Source organism: Pseudorca crassidens, chromosome 6 (assembly GCF_039906515.1).
Source record: "Pseudorca crassidens isolate mPseCra1 chromosome 6, mPseCra1.hap1, whole genome shotgun sequence".
Lineage (NCBI taxonomy): Eukaryota > Metazoa > Chordata > Mammalia > Artiodactyla > Delphinidae > Pseudorca > Pseudorca crassidens.
Window position 1 is genome coordinate 125505237 of NC_090301.1, and position 25374 is coordinate 125530610.

General features: G+C 39.9%; 1 long non-coding RNA gene across 1 annotated transcript in view; it reads left to right on the forward strand.

The window, feature by feature from the left end:
- The window catches only part of LOC137225928 (uncharacterized), a 41491-nt gene extending 24451 nt beyond the window's left edge, over positions 1–17040 (forward strand). The window contains exons 2-3 of the long non-coding RNA XR_010944094.1: positions 15555–15690; positions 16868–17040. This is a non-coding gene — a long non-coding RNA (uncharacterized lncRNA). The remainder of the gene's footprint in view (positions 1–15554; positions 15691–16867) is intronic.
- The last annotated feature ends 8334 nt before the right edge of the window (positions 17041–25374 follow it).

Sequence of the window (25374 nt, forward strand, 5' to 3'; positions counted from 1 at the left end):
AGGACCCTCCCAGAAGCGTGTGCATAAACAGCATCTGATGAAACAAGAATATTGATTTGGACACAGTGTCACCCTGAACCAGCTCAGAGTTCTGGAATTAGGAAAAGCGGGGTGGGACTCTGTGTGACAACTGTTCATGCCTGGTCCCGGGGCCCTAGGGCTGGCTCAGGTTACCTGTCCCAGGTGAGCCATGTTCTGAGCCGGGGGGCCCTGGAAGAGCCCAGGTCTGGGCCGCTGGTGAGGTCAGCTGAACACGTCACCTTCTGGACACACAGGTCGAGATGCCATCAGTGGTTGGACCTGGGAGTCTAGAGTTCAAGAGAGGCCCTGGGCCAGGGATCCAGCTCTGGGCTATGTCTCCCACTCGCCATCTCGCTGCGTCTCCCTCTTGGCCGTCTCTCTGTCCTGCGGGCATGGTTTGCTGGCTCAGATCACACGGGTGCTGGCAAAGCCATTCTGTAGGCACTGCAGACCTTGAAGCCATGTACCGGCAAAGAAAGTATGTAATTTATCCTTAGAGTGGCTGGTTTGGACAGATGGGGGAAATTGCTCATCCCTCCCGGATTTTAAGCCATGGGGTGGACAGAGCCTGGAATGCTGGCAGCCGCCCCTGCCTGGCAACTTGGTGCCCGGGCAATACGCCCAGGCTGCTAGTACAGCCTACCGTGAGCCCACAGCCATGGGCTGACTTTGAAATATACCCTGGTGCTGCGAAGCTGAGTCCATTGGTCTTTGTATCCTTAGAAGCCTAGGACCAAGTTTAACCTGAATCAAAGTCCAAAACAACCATCTGGCTGGTGGCAGCTCCAGGGGTGCCCCACCCCCACAGTACGCAGACCACCGAGGAGAGCAAGCAAGCTCCGGAGGTGGGCCTGCAGTTCCCGTCTCTGCCACAAGGTGGTGCCAGGCAGACCCTCTGGGAAGTGGGGTTGCAGGCGGTGGCCTCAAGGAGAAGGCCCAGGAAATCGTTCTCCCTGGGGCTGGCAGGGTCAGCCCTGGCGATGGCCTGAGTTGGAGCCGTGGCTACGGACTCTGGCCATCCAGCAGTGTTCATCTGGGGAGCCTCGACCAGACAGAATGAGAGCTATCATTTTTCTGGGTATGGGCCTGAGACTCGGGGCTTAGCTCGTGTCATTGATAGGAGGTAGTTGATTCTTCTGCTCCCATTTTGTGGAAAGGGAGACTGAGGACGACGGACGAGTCATGTCCCAGGTAACTCGACTACTATGTGGTAGAAACAGGATCCAACCCAAGGTGTTTACATGGCCAAGTTCCTTCTAATCATCCAGGCAGCACCCCAGGCACCAGAGCCCAAGGCACCCAATGCTGGCTCTGTATGAGCAGGGCCGGCTGCTGTCTGCAAAGTGCTGAGCCTCACAGAAGTAGTCCCCGCTCCCCCTGCCTCCCTGCCCACATACCAGGCTTCATGTGGCCATGCAGAGCTTCCCTGGGAGAGTGAGGCCCGGTGTATGGATTCTAAGCAAGCTTGTAGGGCGGCCTTGGAGAGCCTGGATCCGAAGGGGGTGTTAAGGAGACATGTCTCAGCCACATCCTACTGTGAAAGGTGTTTCTGAGGAGACAGAAGAGGCATGATTGAGGCGTATGATGCAGCATTGTGCAGGGGCAATGTGCGTGTGGTCATGTATTGATACCCTTTCCTGAGGGGTAACGGATGGCCAGGCTTGAGTAGGGAGCAAAGGGGAGGGGCATACAGAGGGAAAGAATAAGGAAAGGTCTGTGTGGACAGAAAATTGAAATAGTTTGGAATTGCTGGGACACAATGCCTGACAGGTGAACGGAGATGAAATGTGGGTCTGGTCAGAGTGCTACGTACAGGGAGAGCTTTGAGCCCCACGCTGAGAAGGTCATGCCCAAACCTGGAAGGAATATGAAGTTATCGGAGGGACTTTAACTAGCGACAGGACCATACTTGGATTTATATTTTAAACAAATCACTCTGTGAATCTCGAGTCCCAAGCCCTCCATGGCTCCTCCCTGAAAATGCCAGCCTGGGCTAATACCTTCCTTCCTGACTGTTCATTTATTTGTACCAGGCACACAGGATATAGTAACAATTATATTTGTCCTTGTGATTTCTCTGAAGAAATACGGTAGAATTCTGGAAGGATGGAGTCAAGGGATTCTTGTGCTTCTCTTGGATTCCTTTGGAATCCTATCTTCTACACACAGTAGGTGTTTAATAGTTGACTAAAAGCATACTGGGTGCTGTTTAAACGTACACCATGATGATGTACATTTTTCAAAAACCAGTTCTTTGGGGCTGCAACATCCTCAAATATAGCAAAACAGGTAGCTTAATTGGCACAGCTCCCAACCTGAGTTCTGCCTTTGTAATTAAATGTAAATTATGATTCATTCTGAGGACAGTCAATTGCACTACTTTCATAAGCTTTTAATTTCATTATTGAAAGTCAAGATTTCTCTAATAAGTTTTCCATTAACTCAGAACTTGATTTGCGGCAGGGGGCTTCCCAAACCCACACAGTCCACTGTGTCCCTTTTGCTCTAGAGGACTGTGGGCCATTGGATGTGTGCTTCTCTGGTCACACCACCCTTGAGGCCAGGGCACTCCTACGTGGACGCACAGAGCATCCAGGCCCTCTGCTGTCCTCACCTCTGATCCTTTCAGAGTTGATGAAGACAGGGTAATCTTCAGGGTTCTGAACCTCAGTTTCCTCATCTGCTAAATGAGGAAAGTAATTAAGTAAGATAATAGATATGAAGATAAAATGCCTGGCTTTTTATCTGGGCCTCACAAATAGATGTTCAGTAGACATTTGTTTCCTTCCTATGTCCTTGCCTTCTACACGGTCCCTTCAGTGCCAGTTGGGACATTCTGTATTTTATAACCCATGAACCCAGAACTTGAAGGTACTGAGTCTCGTGCAGTAGCAAAGGGAATCACACACCACCTTCTGAGTGCCAGCTTACCCACACAGAACATGCTGCACATTCCTCCACTGACCTCAGAGTCTATTTCCTGGAATCTGTTCCCCAGTTTATTGTGATTTCTAAACATTCACTTTAATGTTTGGGCTAATTTTCTTGGAGGGTGTGAGTGTGAACTCATGCTTTGTGCAACTTGGCCCCCTGCCTCTGGAAAAAGTCTGGGGTGCACACCAGAGGCAGAATTGTCCCTTCCAGTGTCCCTTGGGGTGGTCAGCCCCTTGCCTGTCGTATGTCTAAACTGGAGTCATACTTTTCCACATCTGAAGATGCTGCCCGGCCCCTAATTTGTCCCAGTCCCCATGCGTTGGACCATACCATGTTAGCCCTCTCTAGTCTGCAAAGCCATGAAGCGAACAAGCCCCTCACCAGGGAGGAGGGTGGAATACTTGGACGTTTTGCAGAACCCAGCACCCCAGGTCACACTTAGAAAATGGACTCTCCTTCTGCTCTGCCTTATGCTCTTTGCTTCCATGACTTTAAGCTCAGACGCTTCTAACCCTACCTGAAACTCCCCAGGAACAACTGACTTATGCTACTCTGGGCTCAAGTTTGCAGAGTGGTAGACCAAATGTCCTTTAGTGGCAGAGCCCTGGCTGGCCACAGCTCTGCTATTCGCTGGAGTCTGAGAACGGAAATGCCCCCAGAAGCCTTACATGCTAGTCACGAGCCATTCCTGATGGCTGCATCAACCATCTAAACGTGAGTAACTGAGCGGGCCCTTAAATTCTTTTCAACCAGTCATTTTTTATTGGGTGTTAATTCTCACTTAGGACATGAAAGGATGCAGAGGTGTTGGGCAAAAGAGGTCACGGTCAGGAATGCGGAGTGTGCCCTCCAAACACAGCCCCTTCAGGGGCACTTGTGTAGCCAGCCACTCACGTCTGAGTTCCTGCTAAGAAAGCCAGTAGTTGAAAAGCATGTAAGCTACCAGCACCATATAAACCCCAGTGACACTCCCTTTCTTCACATTGACACGTGTTGTAATACTGGTAGTAATCTCTGTCCTCCAGGTGAACTTGGGAACCCCTTCTTCAGAGCTCCTCAAGCCCCAGGGATGGCTGGAAGGCATGCAGCTAAGAGAGCATTCACTTTGCCAACTCTGCTCCCCAGGCCAGGACCAGAGAGAAGACCCTGTCTTTCACTTCCTCTCAGGCCCAAGTATTTCCCTCCTAGCTGTAAGAGAATGAGTAAATCTTCCATGTGTTTTGTCTTTCTCCCCTAGCCTAAGCCCTCAGGCATTGGATACTTTCCAGCACCTAATCAATACTTGCATTTCCCTATAGGGTGGGTGCCAGAAGCTCAAATGCCTTCAAGGTTGGTCAAGCGAATAACTTACATATGTAAATTAGGCAGACACTCTGATAAAATAGATAGTAGTGAGACCTCTTCCCATCCAAAATGTCCTTATTCTACCGAAAAGGTAATTCACGTTTTAAAAATCACTCTGTCAGCCAAACATCTTTTGGGGGGATTCAGCTAGTTGGCCCTCCTCACTTAAGCAATCTGCTTTTACCTTTAATAAAAGGATGCCTGGATCCCCCCCATTGGATCTTCCTTTTACCTAGAGGACTGACTCCTTTCGGGAAGCCCATCTCCTCCTACATGGCACGTAGCAATCACATCAGAATAGGACAGCATTTCAGGTCAAGGCCCACCAGTAGACTTGAGGGTAGAGTTGCCATTTCACTCCATTACACATCCTGTTTCCCCTCAGGGTGGTACCATAATTCTCTCCTTACCTTTATCTCAGCTCTTGAAAATCTCATCCCCTTGCTTTGCTTTTTCACCAGCCAGTCACAGCTCACTCCTTGGCAGGCAGGGCTTGGCTTCAACTTCTACCAAAACTGCTTTTTATAGGACATCAGAGAGTCTCCCACTGATAACCTATTGTCCTCCTGCATTGGCCAATGCTCACCTGTCCTCCAGGCAGTCCTCTCCTGCTTGTACACTAGGACCCTGTGCTTTCTGGTTTCCCTGGCTCCTCTGGCTACTCCCTTGCCATCCCTGTCCCTGAGGCTCTTCCCCCTGCTGTCTCTGGATGGATGTTCTCCCCATGGACTCATCTCCAGTTTGGGCAAGAAGCCCTGAAAGGAGCAAGTTGCTAACCCCCGACCTGTGGGGGGGGCCTAGGTAAAGGGTTGATTAAAGACAGTTCTGGACATGAAAGTGGACCAGGAGATTCAAAATATAGTTTAAGAATAACTGTTGCACTAGACTGTACCTCTCCATCCAACAGACAATTTTTTTAGTGCCAATAAAATGTGCCAGACACTTTCCCAAGCATTGGGCTTGACATCATCATGCCTTGCTCTTGAGATGCAAAGATGAAAAAGACACAGTCATTCAGTGTCTCACTTTGCTCACAAACTGGAGGGAAACGAGCAATGTGACCAGCACTTGGTGGTAGGAAGTGCAGCGGGCAGTGGTAGTGTTTCCTTGAGAATCAGACCGGCTTTGGAGATGGAGCTGCAGGAACCAAGAAGACAGGCCAGTTGTATGCACCTGTTAAGCCAGTATAGACTGTGGTAGAGGAACATGTTAACAGTATTTTCTCGTGTAATGCATGTAATGTGTAAATACATAGAGGGGAACCAAATAGGAACGGGAGCTTTGGTGGTGGCAGCAAAAGCCAGCAACAGGGTTCAAGGCACTTTTTCTGTGGGCTCTCTAAGTATGTTAGAGAGCTTAAGGGGTGACGAGGTGAGCGAACACTTGGGGATTTTCCCAGACTACTGTGCCCTTTGTCTGCCAGACTCACTTGTCTCTGGGCTTGTGTATCTCCTAAATTTGAATTCAGCATTGTCTCTTGACTTGGTATCTGACCTTGATGCTGGCCCCACCTTTCTCATGATTGCCCAGCTCTTCATGTGTGCTCTCAGCATCATCAGGGTACCCATATCTCCAGGTAAAAGACTCTGAAGCCTATTCTTCCCCAAGAGCCATGCTTGGTGCTGGACATACAGAAAAAAAAAAAAAAAAAAGGTGGTTGACAGGGAGCTCAGCCTTTAATGGCAGAGATTTACAGCAAGTGAACATATGGTAGGCATTTTTTATTATGTGAATATTGCAGGAATTCAGACAAGTGAGTGTGTGCTGTGTTGTTCCCAGAAGACTTCATGCATGAGTATGACACTGAGCTGGCTGGTAAAAGCCTGGGGAGAACCTGCCTGGCTTGGAGGTATCGCAGCATTCTGAGAAGAGGAGATATCTAAGCATGGCCCTGAAAGTCAGGGCATTTGGAGTTAGGAGAACAGCCTTGTTAACAAGGTAGGTGAGGTTAGCTACCAGCCTAGGCAAAGACTTAATGTCTCACTAGGAATTTGAACCTTTTCTCACACAACCAACCAGAAGGAAAGCTGCCTTGATCTGCTTCATGGTACCTTTGATGGGTCTGGTCTTAAAGGGTTTGTGGTAACAGGTCAGAGGTGCTCATACAAGAGGTCACTCCAAAAGACCTGTGTCAGCTGAGATTGTCTAGAAAACTAGATTGTCTAGAAACTTAACTTTGTGGTGTGGGAATGAATCTTATTCACACATCTTGAACTGACAGAAAATCATGTACAAAGCAGGACAAAGATCTGGTGGACATGAATACGTGGGCGGATGGGACATCACATTTCTCCCTGCATAGTGACTGCACTGAAGAGTCTGGGAGGGAACTGGTCCAGGTTTCTGTGATTGTCATGAACTGACCTGGGTAGCAGTTTGGGAATTTGGGAATCAATGGCATTACCTGCTCCTGTTCTTTTAAGGACTATATTCTTAATGGGTAGCAAAGCCACCCTCTTCAGAGTCTGCTGGTCAGCTGTTATTCAGCTCACAGACAAACACTTCCTGGGCTACATCGAGCCAATGACCATGGCAAATCGGCTGTCCACTAAAATATCTGAGCTGTGAGTCCATACGTAGAGAGAACAAGTTGAGGGAGCAGGTTTGCCAGAGTGGGGGGAGGTATGGCAGAGAAGAAATGCAAACAAGAAGATATACCTGTAGCAGTGCTTTTACAGGCAACCTAGGCTGACACCTAGGCCATCCAGACAGGCTGAGTGGTTCAGACCTTTAGGAAGAGGTTTGCAAGGGCTTACTGGTACTAATGGTTTAACATTAGTTTGTCCCACAGCAGCTTACTGAAGACATGTGTGTGTGTGTGTGTGCATAATCTCCTTCTCCTTGTACATCTAGGACACTTCCCTGACCCTCACTCACCAGATTGCCTCCAGACCCCTAGCTGACCCCTTCAGTTTGCACTCCCTCCTTGTGCCTATTCCACTGTTCCAAGAGACGTTTCTCAAAAGCGAGCTCGACAACTGTTAACTATTAATCACCACCTGTGGTTCCCCAGGCTAACCAGCACAGAGACTCCACTCACATTTTCATGCACCCAGTAATGCTCTCCATTGCCAGTGACATCCCTGCATGTAGTACAGTGGAAAATACACAGGCTTTGAAATCACGGATATACAGGTTCAAGAACCACTGTCACTGATAGGTGCTGAGATCTGGAGCAAAGCACGTGACTTCTTCATTCCTCATTTGCCTCTCTTGAAGCAGATAGTTCAGTTCAAGGTGTCTAAGGTTATCTACCAACCTCCTTTCATACTCCCAATATCAAGAAATTATAGAATGAATGTATTTTACAAATATTAAATACTTATTGTTGGATAACAAGAGAATGTCATCAGTGATGCAGATATTTTGAGAAATTACTAAGACATAGAAGACATTAATGAAGAAAACTATAGTCCAAAGTGCATACTTACGAAATATAGAGAAAAAAGATAGGAGAACTGTTAGGAATCTTCTAATTTCAAACATAATAGACACAACGAGCAGGAGAAAGCCCAAGATATGCATTATGGTGAATAGTTGAGGAAAGCATGAGAAAAACAGTTGGGGAGATAATCCCTTCTTCCACTAAATTTTGCCTAGTGGTGACAACTCAGTCATTTGTCCCCTGGATGGTGAGATGAATGTGGAGTCTTATTGTCAAGAGGTAGAAACTTCCCTGGAGGGCTGGTGACACCCAGGGAGAATGATGAATTCCCAACTCAGGAGAGAAGTACTGATACATCCCACTTGGAAGGATTTTCCACAGCTGCCTCCATCCTCATCCTTCAACAAAAATCAGCAAAGATACTCAACAAAGAGAAGAACTGACACCAGAGGAAAAAGAGCTAATAAAGCAGCAAAAGTAAGACAGTAAAAGAAGTACAGTTGATATTCTTAGAGAGATAAGCGAGAATACTGCTGCTATGAAAACAGAAGATGTAAATATGAAAAAAATTCATATATATAATGGTCTTGGCAATGAAAAATTTAGTAAATGGGTTGAACAGCAGAATGCCTACAACTGAAATTTATCTTAATGAACTGGAGGCACTCAGAATAGGAATTTTTGAAAACTGCAGTACAAAAAAACCAAAAAAATAATTTAAAAAAGAGATAAGGAAAATAAACATAAAATTTTCCAATATCTGTACACTGAAGAGTCAAAATGAAACTAAAAATACAGGTATTAGGGCATATGTCCAGTGAGTGAAGGGGTGTGCAGAAAGGACAAGCAACATGAAGAAAAAGCTACACTGGGAGACACCAATGAGGAATTTCGGAATAAAAAGAAATCCTCAAAAAAAAAAAAAAAAGAAATCCTCAAAAAAAACTTAACAAAAGAACAAAAAATGGTTTGGGGTATTCAACTAGTCCTGGGCAATACTAGATTCAAGAGTAATAGAAAAAATATCTTCAGATTTTTGAGGAAACAATTTTGAGCTGAGAGTTTTATCTTTGGCCAAACTAGCTTTCATATGAAAGAACAAAACAAAAACACTTTGACATGCAATTACTCAGAAATTTGCCACCTCGTAGCCTGTCATCTAAGAATTGCCAGATTATATTCTCTAGAAAAACATGAAATGTGTCTGTGATATTATAAGAAATACGTATTTTGGTCTTTGTCAGATCCTGGCCAGAGCTCCTAAAACCCTTATAATTTCCTATCCTAAAAGTGATAGGAGCATCTTTTGTTATATTTTGTTCTGTTCCCAGTTCCTGAAAAAACTCTGGAATGAGAAAGGTGAAAGGTCTTTTGTTATTCATAAAATGCACCTTTCAACCACACCTGAGTTTATGTTAATAAGGTTAATAAGGTGAGTTTTTGGAAAGCCCCTAAGGAGGGAGTTGTTTGCAAGAGGAAGCAACCATGTGATTATAGGGTTGGAACTTTCAGCACAGCTGCATGTCCAACCCCATCCCCACCCCCATTTATCCCCTCCAGGGAGGGGAGAGAGGCTGGAGGTTGAGTTAATTACTAATGGCCAATGATTCAATCAATCATGCCTACCTATTGAAGCCTCCATAAAAAATCCTAACCAAAGGGATTTGAAGAGCTTCCGAGTTGGTGAACATATCCATGTGTTGGTATGGTGGCACACCCAGAGAAGGCATGGTGTGTTTCTGTTTCTCACACCTTGTCCTATGTGTCAATTCCATTTGACCATTCTCAAGTTGTATCTTTTTATGATAAAACAGTGATGGTAAGTAATTATTAAGTGAGTTTACTTAGTGTCTTCCTGGGTTCTCTGGGCCATTCCAACAAATTATGGAAAAACCAAGGAAGGGGTTGTGGAAACCCATGATTTAGTTTATTGGTTAGAATTCCAGGTGACAACTTTTACTTGTGATTGGCATTTGAAGTGGGAGCAGTCTTGTGGTTCAGAGTCCTTAACCTGTGGGGTCTGCATTTAACTTCAGATAGTGTCAGAATTGAGTTAAATTGTGGGACAGGGCTTCCCTGTGGCAGTGGTTAAGAATCCACCTGCCAATGCAGGGTACATGGGTTCGAGCCCTCGTCCGGGAAGATCCCACATGCCGTGGAGCAACTAAGCCTGTGTGCCACAACTACTGAGCCTGTGCTCTAGAGCCCGTGAGCCACAACTACTGAGCCCACATGCCACAACTAATGAAACCTGCATGCCTAGAGTCCGTGTTCTGCAACAAGAGAAGCCACCACAATGAGAAGCCTGAGCACCGCAATGCAGAGTAGCCCCGGCTTACCGCAACTAGAGAAAGCCTGCGTGCAGCAATGAAGACCCAATGCAGCAAAAAAAAAAAAAAAAAAAAAATTGTGGGACATCTATTTGGTGTCTGCTGAGAATTGAAGAATTGCTTAGTGTGAAAAACCCACACTTCTGGTGTCAGAAGCATTGTGAGGAGAATAGAGAAAACAGTATCCTAGAAAAATAGTTGATTGTAAAATAGTTCCACATATAGCATTAAAAAGAGGTTGATTTTATTTAGAAATCAATAGAACAACATGTATATTGTTAAAAATTTAAGTGTGACCACAAAAAAATGGTGAATAAATTCTGAATTACAAGAATAAGAAAAATTTGACAAAGAAAATGGAGTCAATCCAACAAAGGTGAGACAGAAAAAAAGAATAAGAAAAACTTGTTGGAAAGAAAACAAGATTAAACAAGATGACAAGAATAAATTTAAACATATGGACTACCACTATTAATGGGAATAAGGTAAATTCCTTATCAAAAGTTAAGGACTTTCAGGGGCGTCCCTGGTGGCGCAGTGGTTGAGAGTCCACCTGCTAATGCAGGAGACGTGGGTTCGTGCCCCGGTCTGGGAAGATCCCACATGCCGTGGAGCGGCTGGGCCCATGAGCCATGGCTGCTGAGCCTGTGCGTCCAGAGCCTGTGCTCCACAACGGGAGAGGCCACAGCAGTGAGAGGCCTGTGTACCGCAAAAAAAAAAAAAAAAAAAAAAAAAAAAAGTTAAGAACTTTAAGATTGAAATTTACAAGAAACATACCTAAAACAAAATGACATGACAAAAGTTAGAAATAATAAATTAGAACATTATTTACATCAGGGAAATACTAACAAAAATAAAGGTAGTGTAACAATGTTAATATCAGACAGAAAATAATTCAAATTCCTAAGCTTAAGTATCTCTCCCTACCTCCCTACTCTCTCTGGGGCAGGGCAGGTGTAGGGACAGTCAGCCAGGCTGCAGCTGCCACACTGCTATTAGACAGCAACTCACAGGAGCAACCGAAAGACCACATGCCATTGTCTCCTATTTGGGTCGTTCCAGGGTGAAAGTTATGATTCTACAAGAAGAAATAAGAATCAGCAACTTATGCATAAAGAGCGTAGCTTCAAGACACAGCAAAAACCAGATAGAGATACAAAGTATAAATCCATAATTATAATGCATGACAGTATATTTCACACAGAATAAACAGAAATGTTAGTGACACTTCTGGGTATTTATCCAAAGGAAATGAAAATACTAACCTTAGAAGATACATGCACCCCCATGTTCACTGCAGTATTGTTTACAATAGCCAAGACATGGAAGCAACCTAAGTGTCCATTGATGGATGAATGGATAAAGAAAATTATATATATATATTATATAATAATAATTTATTATTATATAATATATATATAATGGAATATTATTCAGCTATAAAAAAGAAGTAAATCCTACCATTTGCAACAGCATGGATGGACCTTGAGAACATTGTGCTTGGTGAAATAAGTCAGACAGAGAAATGCTAATACTGTATGATCTCATGAACATGTGGAATCTAAAAAAGAGCTGAACTCAGTGATACAGAGAATAGATTGATGGTTATCAGAGGTGGGGTGTGGGGAGTGGAAGAAATGGGTGAAGGGGGTCAAAGGTACAAACTTTCAGTTATAAAATAGTCATGGAGATGTAATGTACAGCATGGTGACAGTAGAGTTCATAATACTCTACTGTATCTATGAAAACTGCTAAGAGAGTAGATCTTAAAAGTTCTCATCACAAGAAAAAAAATTTATAACTATGTGTGGTTACGGATGTTAACTAGACTTATTGTGGTGACCATTTTGCAATATATACATATATTGAATCATTATGTTGTACACCTAAAACTAATATAATGTTATGTGTTAATTATATATCAATTAAAATAAAAGAGAACCCTTGTCAACTGTTGGTGGGAATGTAAATTGGTGCAACTACTGTGGAAAACTGCATGGTGATTCGTCAAAAAACTAATAATAGAATTGCCATACGATCCAGAAATCCTACTTCTGGGTATATATCCAAAGGAAATGAAAATAAGATATTGAAGAGATATCCACACTACCAATTCATTGCAGCATTATTCACAATAGTCAAGCTATGGAAACAATCTAAGTGTCTATTGATGAATGAATGTATAAAGAAAATGTGGCATATATATTATATAATCATATAATATAATATTGTATTATATGTAATATATATAATGAAATATTATTCACCCTTAAAAATAAAGGAAATACTGTCATTTGCAACAACATGGATGAAATTTGGACTTCCCTGGTGGTCCACTGGTGAAGACCCCATGCTTCCAATGTGGGGGTCGTGGGTTCAATACCTGGTTGGGAAACTAGGATCCTGCATGCCATGTGGCACAGCCAGAAAAAAAGGATAACATCTGAGGGCATTATGTTATGTGAAATGAGCCAGACACAGAAAGACAAACATTGTAAGATCTCTCTTATATGTGGAATCTAAAAAAGTTGAACTCATGGAACCAGAGAGTAGAATAGTGTTAGCCCAGGGCTGGGGTATGGCTATAGTTAATAATACTGTATTGTATACTTGAAATTTGCTAAGAGTAAAATTTAAGTGTTCTCATCTCTCCTCACCCTCCCAAAAGCTAGCTTTTTGAGGTGATGAATGTGTTAATGAGCTTGACCGTGGTGATCCTTTAACAATCTATATGTCTATCAAATCATCACATTGTACACCTTACAAATAGAGAAAATAAATGATTCACAAGGAATATGTAATGTCCAAAGCAGAATTTAGAAACAATAGAAAACCAATGGAAACAGTTTTAAAAGTGGTAAAAATGTACCCCTAAAAAGTCAACATGTCTGGACAGGTTTATAGGGAATTTTAAAAACCAAATCTTCAGTAAAAAGACATACTGTATATTAACAAAAACAGAGCATAGAAAATGGTTGAAAAGATTCCCTATTCTATGAGACTGGAAAACTCCCCAGATGAGGAAGGATAAAAAACAAAAAACAAAAACCCAGCCACTTAAGAACATAGAGGCAAAAGTCCCCAATAATGTGTTAACAAACTAGATCCAGCATTGCATTTAAAATATAATATGTCATAACTTGGAAATAAATAAGATGATATGTGTATGGTATTTACAATAGTTCCTGGTACATAATAAGTGATAAATTAAACTCAGGTATTAGCATCCTAATTATGAATGAATGGTTCTAAATCAGGGATAATTTTTAGATAGTTCACCATATTAACCATTATTAGAGAAACAAATCATTTGACTACCTCTATATTTGGTTAAATATTTGATAAAATTCAATTATCACTTCTGATTTAAAAAAATAACTCAATAGGTTTGAACAGGAGCAAAATTTTCAGTAAAGGACATTTACCAGAAACATACAATAAGCATTACATTTAATGGTATTGTATTATTATTAAGCACAGGAATGGGACAAGAATGTCCACTCTCATCATTATACTGGAAGTGGTTAAAGAACAAATTAAAAAAAATTTTAATGAATTAAAATTAATTAATACTGGAAAGAGGAGACAACATTTGCACACATCTGCATATTGAAGATATCCAAAAAAATAAATTTAAAAATTTTGACAAATCAACAAAATATAAATAAATGTACGAGAATGAAGTGCTTTCCTATATATCAGCAGTAACTGATTAGAAATGAAAATGAAATTAGAAAATCAGAATTAGAAATGAAATTTGAAAGTAAAAAATATCCCATGCATTCAGCAACACAAAACATAAAATAATTAGGTATAAACCTTATAAGATATATGCAAGATACATAAAAAGAAAATTGCAAAATTATGAAATAAAAATGTATGTCATTAAGGGAGATAGTAATAAACAGACATTATGTGTCTAGAAGGAAAATTCAGTATTTAAAAAAGTTATCTCTCTTCCCACCAACTTGTAGAACATAAAATCTCCACCAGAGTTTTCATGGAAATTCAGGTGGAAGAGAAAATACACAAGAATAACCAAGGGAACATTTGACACAGAAGATTAATAAATAATATACTATTAAGCTAATAAATTATTGAAACCTTATGATACATGCACAGGGTTCAATAGATTAATTGAACAGAATGGTAAATTTTATAATAGACTCAGGGATTTGTGGTACTCTTACCTGTATCTGTGGTTAAAGTAGCATCTCAAATTAGTGGGGGAAACATGGACTACTTTTAACAACGCTGTTGGAATAATTGACTATGAATTTGGAAAAACAAAATAAGATACCTAATTCATGCCATGACATAAGTAAAGTAGCTGTATTTAAGAGCCATTTAAAAAAATTATATAAGCATTAGGAAAAATTTAAGAAAATACATAAAAAATATTTTGGGGAAGTGCATATAATCTAGATACTTTTTATAAAACATTTGCAGAGAACTTTACCAAAAACTAAGAATAACTTCTAGAAGAAAGAAAAAACATTAATAAATTAAATGACAAATCACAAACTTCTGGAAAGCAACATTCATCAGGTTAGGGATTACTATATATAAATACATGTAGAGCTTCTAAAAGTCAATAAGAAAAATGCAAATAATTGAAAAGAAAAATGGGCAAAGGATATTAAAAGGAAGTCCACATATTAAGAACAACATATGAAAAGATGTTCAACTTAAAAGGACATGTAAATTTAAGCCATAGTACTATATTTTGTTTTGTTTCTCTGGTTTGCAAAAACTAAAAAGACTAATAACATTCACTGATGACAAGAATGTGGAAAACCAAGCATTCTTGTACGCAGTAGGTGACAGGGTCGAGAAGCTTGGTGAAGCTTCCTGGGAGTGAAGTTGCCATTCTGTTTAAATGTAGAATGCATATAAGTTTTGATGAGGAAATTTCGCTTCTAGGACTTTAGCCTTTAAAAAAAAAAGTTTTTATATGCACATAAATCTATATGCACAAAGATGCTTATTCCAGAACTTTTTATAAACAGAAATTTGAAGCAATATAACAACATGCAAACAAAAGAAGAGCGAAGAGCATTTTGCTCACCATCCGAGTCCACTAAGATTAACCCACTGCAGCCACTGACCAACAGTGAACTTGGTGCTTCACACAAAGAGATTAAGGAAATCATAGAATGAAGCACTCTGTGCTTCAGAGAGAAGAAATTAGAGACTAACAGGATGCTCTGTGCTTTGGACAGATAGGCCCTTGGATAGTTGTCTGCATTTTAGGAAGAATTTTAATGAACCCCACTTCTTGCATCTTCCCATACATAGGAAAGCACTATAATCATTAACTTGAGATATCCGTTCTTTATGACTAGCAGTGTTCTTTTATCAAGATGTATGCTTGACTGCATGTATTCCACAATAAAAATTACATGTAAACTAGGCTCCCCCTACTACTTTGGAGCAGTTTCTCAGAGCTATCTGAGAGGATGTCTCTTAGGCTATTGTCCTCAGTAAGACCTTGAATAAAACTTAGCTCACAACCCTCATGTTGTGCATTTTTATTTCAGTCAGCAGTTTTGGTGATCATGAAGAGACCCAGAGCAGACTTCTCTCCTTTGCCTGACCTCTACCAGGATCTGGAGGCTTGGTACCAGCAAGGGCCCCTTGTGCCAGTCCACATCCTCAGTGAGTCAAGATGGCTGGGTAAGTCTCTCCTGGTCTCAGATCTCCTGTCTTGGTTGACATTCCTGAGTTTTATTGGGCGGTTGTTAAAACTCCTTGCTATGAGGCATAGGTTTTGTCTTGAATTTAGGTTCAAGAAGAGGTACTTGGGTTCCCCAGTTGAAAGACACTGGGATGACTTTGTTCAGCTGAAAGACACTGAGAAGGTTTAGACTGGGTGATTAAGTGGGGGACTAGCTTGGCATCCTTCCTTGAATTGACTACTTTAACAAGTAGCTTGTCAGAATAAAAGGAAAGATTCCATATGAGAGCTTTCAGCTCCAAAGATAAGGGACACAGATCCTCCAGGCCAGGTATGGCTTTCTCAGGCAACTGGGAAATTTACAAGAGTTGTTGAGTCGAGTCCTCATACTGTCCAGTGGTCCCATAGGGAAGTCCACTCATTAATTTAAAAACTCACTCATCTGGGGGCACACACATGCATATAAGGATTGGCCATCTAGTGCTCTGAGTGCCCTCGGTGGTTTTAGACTGCAGGAGGGAGAAACTGAGACACATAAAAGAGCTGAAATGACTGTAGGGTAACATCTAGAGGAGATAAGCTCACAAAAAGCCCACCAGCCCACCACAGTTTTCAATAGTAATTTTACCCTGACCAAACAACTCTGAAATGGAAAACAAAGCCTTCAAATCAGAAGAAAGGGGCACTCTGACTAACACCACAGCTGTGTTTATGTACCTATGGAGCTTATACTTGCATGTACTTAACTGGGAACTAAAGAAAATCTCACCCTGAAAATGGCCAAGATGGGGCTCTTTTGACGTCTCAAAACTGGTTTTTGTGTACACAGAGAAAACCAGCTTGATAAAACATCTTTTCAAAATTCTGACCCCAAGTGAACAAAAGTCCTTTTAGGAGAGCTTACAATTATCTCTCTCTGCCTTTGAGATATAAATGTTCTACCACATCCTCTCAGGAAACTCTTATCTAGACCATCTCCAATTCCTGAGACTGAGGAAGAAAAAGAGATAAATAAGCTTCTTTAAAAACTCAAGTGAGTAAGCTTAACTTATTCCAACTGTTATTATAAACTAGTGAATCAGGTATTGTAATACCTGATTCATGACTAAGTTTTTTTTTTTTTTTTTTTTTTTGCGGTACGCGGGCCTCTCACTGTTGTGGCCTCTCCCATTGCAGAGCACAGGCTCCGGACGCTCACGGGCGCAGGCTCAGTGGTCATGGCTCATGGGCCCAGCCGCTCCGCGGCATGTGGGATCTTCCCAGACTGGGGCACGAACCCGTGTCCCCTGCATTGGCAGGCGGACTCTCAACCACTGCGCCACCAGGGAAGCCCATGACTAAGTTTTAAAATGAAGGTATGAGATCTCTGATTGTGACTATTTGTCTGTGTGTACATTATAGTTATATGTTTCTATGTTTGGATGGTATTATGAAAATTAATTTGTAAAGGAGCGCTATTTAATTGGCTTAAAGAAAATTAAGCACTCATATATAGTCTCAAGCATATAGTAGAAACTAACTCAAATGTTTTTTAAGATTGTGTTATGTAGGATAAATCTTTAGTGAATAAAAAGAAGTTTTAGTTTGTTGGTTTAATTAAATAGGCTATCTTTAGAGTTAACAACATTAAATGTACTTTTATCGTACATAGGTTTACGAAACATCAAATAAGATCATGTTATCTTTGTTACAAAATTTGCCAAGAGGAAAAATAACTGGTATAATGATATTTTTGTAAGTAAATTAAAATGCAAATGGGGCAAGAGTTTTTAAGTGAACTCTCTAAAACATACCATATTCTATGGTTTGTCTACTTAAAAATAGTAGACATTCTCAAATATATTCTCCAAATATATTTGGTAATTTAAAACTTTAAGGTTCTGCTAAATTAAATTAAATGATGGAAGTTTATTGAATATCCATATCATTTCCAAGTAAAATACTGAAACATTAATTGCTAAGTAAGTCTTAGTTTACCTACTTTTGTCTTCCTATTAGAGAAAAACTAAAGATGTTTGGGTTTATTGGACACATACCTTGTACTACTTTGAGGAAAGAAATTATGTTGTGAGAAAATGTGTGTTTGCAGAGGTTATGGAATATGTTCGTAAGTCTGGCAATCAGGAAATGCTGGTGTGACAGTTTATGATTGCTTGCATCTTGGTTTTCACTAGAGACTGGGGTTTTTAAGGGTTGAGAATTTGGATTATGTAAATAAAACTACTAAAATTAAAAAGGAAAGTATCTTCGTATGCAAGGAAATTTTTTCAAAGGGTATGAGGAGGTCCCCACGGTGCGCCACAGCCACCCCCCGCCTCTGCAGGAGACCTTCCAACTCTAGCAGAGAGACTGATGCTCCTCACAAGAGCAGGAAGCATGGTTACACAGCCTTGATGTCTCCTTTGTGCAACCACTACAGGACGTGGCCCATAATGTGTTGAGAATGAACTACAGGATGGCAGGAGCCAGAGGGAGAAATGAACCTTCCATCTGAGGGCTGAGTCTAAGGTCATCTCCTTGTGGAAACTGTAAAGCTCAGCACTGTGGGGTGTGTAAGAAGCAGCAAAAACAGAAAGAGGCTGGTCTCTGATTACATTATGGAGCTGCCATATTGACCCTATGCTGCTCATTTCTAGAGTTCTCATTATATGAGATGAACAAAAGAGCAAATTTATTTCAGGAAAACTAAGAAGGAGAGAATGACCGTGGATTTGCTGCCTGCTCAGGAGACACCATGTGGATGAAAGGCTCTTGGTGCTGCAGCCAGGAGTCAGTGCTGTGCCTCTGAGGTGGGAGAGCCAACTTCAGGACACTGGTCCACAAGAGACCTCCCAGCTCCACATAATATCAAACGGCGAAAATCTCCCAGAGATCTCGGTCTCAACACCAAGACCCAGCTTCACTCAACGACCAGCAAGCTACAGTGCTGGACACCCTATGCCAAACAACTAGCAAGACAGGAACACAACCCCACCCATTAGCAGAGAGGCTGCCTAAAATCATAATAAGTCCACAGACACCCCAAAACACACCACCAGACGTGGACCTGCCCACCAGAGAGACAAGATCCAGTCACAGCCACCAGAACACAGGCACCAGTCCCCTCCACCAGGAAGCCTACACAACCCACTGAACCAACTTTAGCCACTGGGGACAGAAACCAAAAACAACGGGAACTACAAACCTGCAGCCTGCAAAAAGGAGACCCCAAATACAGTAAGATAAGCAAAATAAGAAGACAGAAAAACACACAGCAGTTGAAGGAGCAAGATAAAAACCCACCAGACTTAACAAATGAAGAGGAAATAGGCAGTCTACCTGAAAAAGAATTCAGAATAATGATAGTAAAGATGATCCAAAATCTTGGAAATGGAATGGAGAAAATACAAGAAATGTTTAACAAAGACCTAGAAGAACTAAAGATGAAACAAGCAATGATGAACAACACAATAAATGAAATTAAAAATACTCTAGAAGAGATCAATAGCAGAATAACTGAGGCAGAAGAACGGATAAGTGACCTGGAAGATAAAATAGTGGAAATAATTACTGCAGAGCAGAATAAAGAAAAAAGAATGAAAAGAACTGAGGACAGTATCAGAGATCTGTGGGACAACATTAAATGCACCAACATTCGAATTATAGGGGTTCCAGAAGAAGAAGACAAAAACAAAGGGACTGAGAAAATATTTGAAGAAATTATAGATGAAAACTTCCCTAATTTGGGAAAGGAAATAGTTAATCAAGTCCAGGAAGCTCAGGGAGTCCCATACAGGATAAATCCAAGGAGAAACATGCCAAGACACATATTAATCAAACTGTCAAAAATTAAATACAAAGAAAATATGTTAAAAGCAGCAAGGGAAAAAATAACATACAAGGGAATCCCCATAAGGTTAACAGCTGATCTTTCAGCAGAAACTCTGCAAGCCAGAAGGGAGTGGCAGGACATATTTAAAGTGATTAAGGAGAAGAACCTACAACCAAGATTACTCTACCTAGAAAGGATCTCATTCAGATTTGATGGAAAAATTAAAACCTTTACAGACAAGCAAAAGCTGAGAGAGTTCAGCACCACCAAACCAGCTTTACAACAAATGCTAAAGGAACTTCTCTAGGCAAGAAACACAAGAGAAGGGAAAGACCTACAATAACGAACCCTAAACAATTAAGAAAATGGGAATAGGAACATACATATAGATAATTACCTTAAATGTAAATGGACTAAATGCTCCCACCAAAAGAAACAGATTGGCTGAATGGATACAAAAACAAAACCCATATATATGCTGTCTACAAGAGACCCACTTCAGACCTAGAGACACATACAGACTGAAAGTAAGGGGATGGAAAATGATCTTCCATGCAAATGGAAACCAAATGAAAGCTGGAGTAGTAATTCTCATATCAGATAAAATACACTTTAAAATAAAGACTACTAGAAGAGACAAAGAAGGACACTACATAATGATCAAGGGATCGACCCAAGATGAAGATTTAGCAGTTGTAAATATTTATGCACTCAACATAGGAGCACGTCAATACATAAGGCAAATACTAACAGCCATAAAAGGGGAAATCAACAGTAACACATTCATAGTAGGGGACTTTAACACCCCAATTTCACGGATGGACAGATCATCCAAACTGAAAATAAATAAGGAAACACAAGCTTTAAGTGATACATTAAACAAGATGGACTTAATTAATATTTATAGCACATTACATCCAAAAACAACAGAATACACATTTTTCTCAAGTGCTCATGGAACATTCTCCAGGATAGATCATATCTTGGGTCACAAATCAAGCTTTGGTAAATTTAAGAAAATTGAAATTGTATCAAGTATATTTTCTGACCACAACGCTAAGAGACTAGATATCAATTACAGGAAAATATCTGTAAAAAATACAAACACATGGAGGGTAAACAATACACTACTTAATAATGAAGTGATCACTGAAGAAATCAAAAAGGAAATAAAAAAATACCTAGAAACAAATGACAATGGAGACACGATGACCCAAAACCTATGGGATGCAGCTAAAGCAGTTCTAAGAGGGAAGTTTATAGCAATACAATCCTACCTTAAGTACAGGAAATATCTCAAATAAACAACCTAACCTTGCACCTAAAGCAATTAGAGAAAGAAGAACAAAAAATAACCTCAAAGTTAGCAGAAGGAAAGAAATCATAAAGATCAGGTCAGAAATAAATGAAAAAGAAATGAAGGAAATGATAGCAAAGGTCAATAAAACTAAAAGCTGGTTCTTTGAGAAGATAAACAAAATTGATAAATCATTAGCCAGACTCATCAACAAAAAAAGGGAGAAGACTCAAATCAATAGAATTAGAAATGAAAAAGGAGAAGTAAAAATGGACACTGCAGAAATACAAAAGATCATGAGAGATTACTACAAGCAACTCTATGTCAATAAAATGGACAACCTGGAAGAAATGGACAAATTCTTAGAAATGCACAACCTGCCAAGACTGAATCAGGAAGAAATAGAAAATATGAACAGACCAATCACAAGCACTGAAATTGAAACTGTGATTAAAAATCTTCCAACAAACAAAAGCCCAGGACCAGATGGCTTCACAGGTGAATTCTATGAATCATTTAGAGAAGAGCTAACACCTATCATCTCACACTCTTCCAAAATATAGCAGAGGGAGGAACACTCCCAAACTCATTCTACGAGGCCACCGTCACCCTGATACAAAAACCAGACAAGGATGTCACAAAGAAAACTAGGGGCCAATATCACTGATGAACATAGATGCAAAACTGCTCAACAAAATACTAGCAAACAGAACCCAAGAGCACATTAAAAGAATCATACACCATGATCAAGTGGGGTTTATTCCAGGCATGCAAGGATTCTTCAATGTACGCAAATCAATCAATGTGACACACCATATTAACAAATTGAAGGAGAAAAACCATATGGTCATCTCAATAGATGCAGAGAAAGCTTTCGACAAAATTCAACACCGATTTATGATAAAAACCCTGCAGAAAATAGGCATAGAGGGAACTTTCCTCAACATAATAAAGACCATATATGGCAAACCCACAGCCAACATCGTCCTCAATGGTGAAAAACTGAAAGCATTTCCACTAAGATCAGGAAGAAGACAAGGTTGCCCACTCTCACCCCTCTTATTCAACATAGTTTTGGACATTTTAGCCACAGCAATGAGAGAAGAAAAGGAAATAAAAGGCATGCAAATCGGAAAAGAAGAAGTAAAGCTGTCACTTTTTGCAGATGACATGATACTATACATAGAGAATTCTAAAGATGCTACCAGAAAACTACTAGAGCTTATCAATGAATTTGGTGAAGTAGCAGGATACAAAATTAATGCACAGAAATTTCTGGCATTCCTATACCCTAATGATGAAAACTCTGAAAGTGAAATCAAGAAAACACTCCCATTTACCATTGCAACAAAAAGAATAAAATACCTAGGAATAAACCTACCTAAGGAGACAAAAGACCTGTATGCAGAAAATTATAAGACACTGATGAAAGAAATTAAAGATGATATAAATAGATGGAGAGATATACCATGTTCTTGGATTGGAAGAATTGACATTGTGAAAATTGCTCTACTACCCAAAGCAATCTGCAGATTCAATGCAATCCCTATGAAACTACCACTGGCATTTTTCACAGAACTAGAACAAAAAATTTCGCAATTTGGAAACACAAAAGACCCCGAATAGCCAAAGCAATCTTGAGAACGAAAAATGGAGCTGGAGGAATCAGGCTACCTCACTTCAGACTATACTACAAAGCTACGGTGATCAAGACACTATGGTACTGGCACAAAAACAGAAATATAGATAAATGGAACAGGATAGAAAGCCCAGAGATAAATCCATGCACATATGGTCACCTTATCTTTGATAAAGGAGGCAGGAATGTACAGTGGAGAAAGGACAGCCTATTCAATAAGTGGTGCTGGGAAAACTGGACAGGTACATGTAAAAGCATGAGATTAGATCACTCCCTAACACCATACACAAAAATAAGCTCAAAATGGATTAAAGACCTAAATGTAAGGCCAGAAACTATCAAATTCTTAGAGGAAAACATAGGCAGAGCACTCTGTGACATAAATCACAGCAAGATACTCTTTGACCCATCTCCTGGAGAAATGGAAATAAAAACAAAAATAAAGAAATGAGAGCTAATGAAACTTCAAAGCTTTTGCACAGCAAAGGAAACCATAAACAAGACCAAGAGACAACCCTCAGAATGGGAGAAAATATTTGCAAATGAAGCAACTGACAAAGGATTAATCTCTAAAATTTACAAGCAGCTCATGCAGCTCAGTATCAAAAAGCAAACAACCCAATTCAAAAACGGGCAGAAGCCCTAAATAGACGTTTCTCCAAAGAAGATGTGCAGACTGCCAACAAAGACATGAAAGAATGCTCAACATCACTAATCATTAGAGAAATGCAAATCAAAACTACAAGGAGATATCATCTCACACCAGTCAGAATGGCCATCACCAAAAAATCTAGAAACAATAAATGCTGGAGGGGGTGTGGAGAAAAGGGAACACTCTTGCACTGCTGGTGGGAATGTGAATTGGTACAGCCACTATGGGGAACAGTATGGAGGTTCCTTAAAAAACTACAAATAGAACTACCATATGACCCAGCAATCCCACTACTGGGCATATACCCTGAGAAAACCATAATTCCAAAAGAGTCATATACCAAAATGTTCATTGCAGCTCTATTTACAATAGCCAGGAGATGGAAACAACCTAAGTGTCCATCATCGGATGAATGGATAAAGAAGATGTGGCACATATATACAGTGGAATATTACTCAACCATAAAATGAAACAAAGTTGATCTATTTGTAGTGAGGTGGATGGACCTAGAGTCTGTCATACAGAGTGAAGTAAGTCAGAAAGAGAAAGACAAATACCGTATGCTAACACATATATATGGAATTTAAGAAAAAAAATGTCATGAAGAACCTAGGGGTAAGACAGGAATAAAGACACAGACCTACTAGAGAATGGACTTGAGGATATGGGGAGGGGGAAGGGTAAGCTGTGACAAAGTGAGTGAGTGGCATGTACATATATACACTACCAAACGTAAAATAGATAGCTAGTGGGAATTAGCCGCATAGCACAGGGAGATCAGCTTGGTGCTTTGTGACTGCCTAGAGGGGTGGGATAGGGAGGGTGGGAGGGAGGGAGACGCAAGAGGGAATGTATATGGGAACATATGTTTATGTGTAACTGATTCACTTTGTTATAAAGTAGAAACTAACACACATTGTAAAGCAATTATACTCCAATAAAGACGTTAAAAAAATAAAAACTTCAGGCACACACACACACACAAATGTCCTTTCTTTTGAGCAGTAACAAGTAAAAATTATGCAGTCAATGTGTTTTTAAATTGTTTAAATACGTATTTACATGCTAAACTGAGGGATTATTGGAGTTGTCTGTACAGGAAGTGGAGTTTTACGTTGTCCAAATATCTGTTCATCATAATAAAATAACTTTAAATGAGACAAAAAATAAGAGAATACATATGTGTATTTGCACAAAGCATTTCTGGAAAGAAAGAAGAAAAACTTGATACCAGTTACCTATAGGATGGAGCTGCTAACATATCACTGTGTGCTCTTTTGTGCTCTTCATATTCTTTAGCATGTATCTGTTTTCCTCTTGTTTAAATAAATGGCCAAAAGAAAATAAAAAGGATATAACGAATAGAAATGCATTTTGTTAAGGGAAAGGAAAATATTTTTTTCCTAAAGAGAGGTTAAGAGAGAAAGAGAAAGAAAAATGGAAAGCAGAGGACAAAATCTGAAATTAAAAAAAGAAGTTGGAGAAGGTTTGTGGAAAAGAAACACCGGCAAAGAGTTTAATGGCTGGTCAGGTCAAGTTAAAATGGACTTAATTGATTGAAACAATTCTAATATTATAAGTAAGCTAGTGCAAAACTAGAATTTTATTTTCTCTCTGTTAAGAGGACAAAGTTCTCTTGGAATATTGATCTGTTTTTGATAATAGATTGTAAATTTTTCTTTACCTTTTAAGTGATCTGTTGTAACTTTTCGTGTTTGCCTTTAAAATCTTATTGTCACTTTGGTTAAGTGAATAACTAAGTATTGTTTCTCAGAGACGTATGATCCTATTTGACCAAGTATTTTAAAACCTTTATCTTGGATAAACTTCCTCAAATAAAATTTTAAATGAATTTTTTTGACCTCTAACTAACTTTGAGATGTTTCACAGGGCCCCTGAAATATCTCGGAGAGATATTAAACTAATGAGGCTTATTGGTATATTAAATTACATGAGAAACATTTTAAAATAAATGATGATAAACCTTCTTAGATTATATTGTATGGTTAAATGTTATTAATATAAATATTCTAGAAATTTTATGAAATCCCTAAAATTCAGATATGTCCTAATATAATATTACCATTCATAATCCTAATTATTATCTTGAAATATATGTCACAGAAATAATCAATTTTCTTTGTCAATTATATTTTAATCAGGTTACTAACCATGCCATTTAAAGTCTTTTGTCATTTATAGACGATTATTATTTTATCCTTATACTTTTGCAAAAATGCTTCATCAAGAAGATTTATATATTTTCACATTTATTTATTTAATT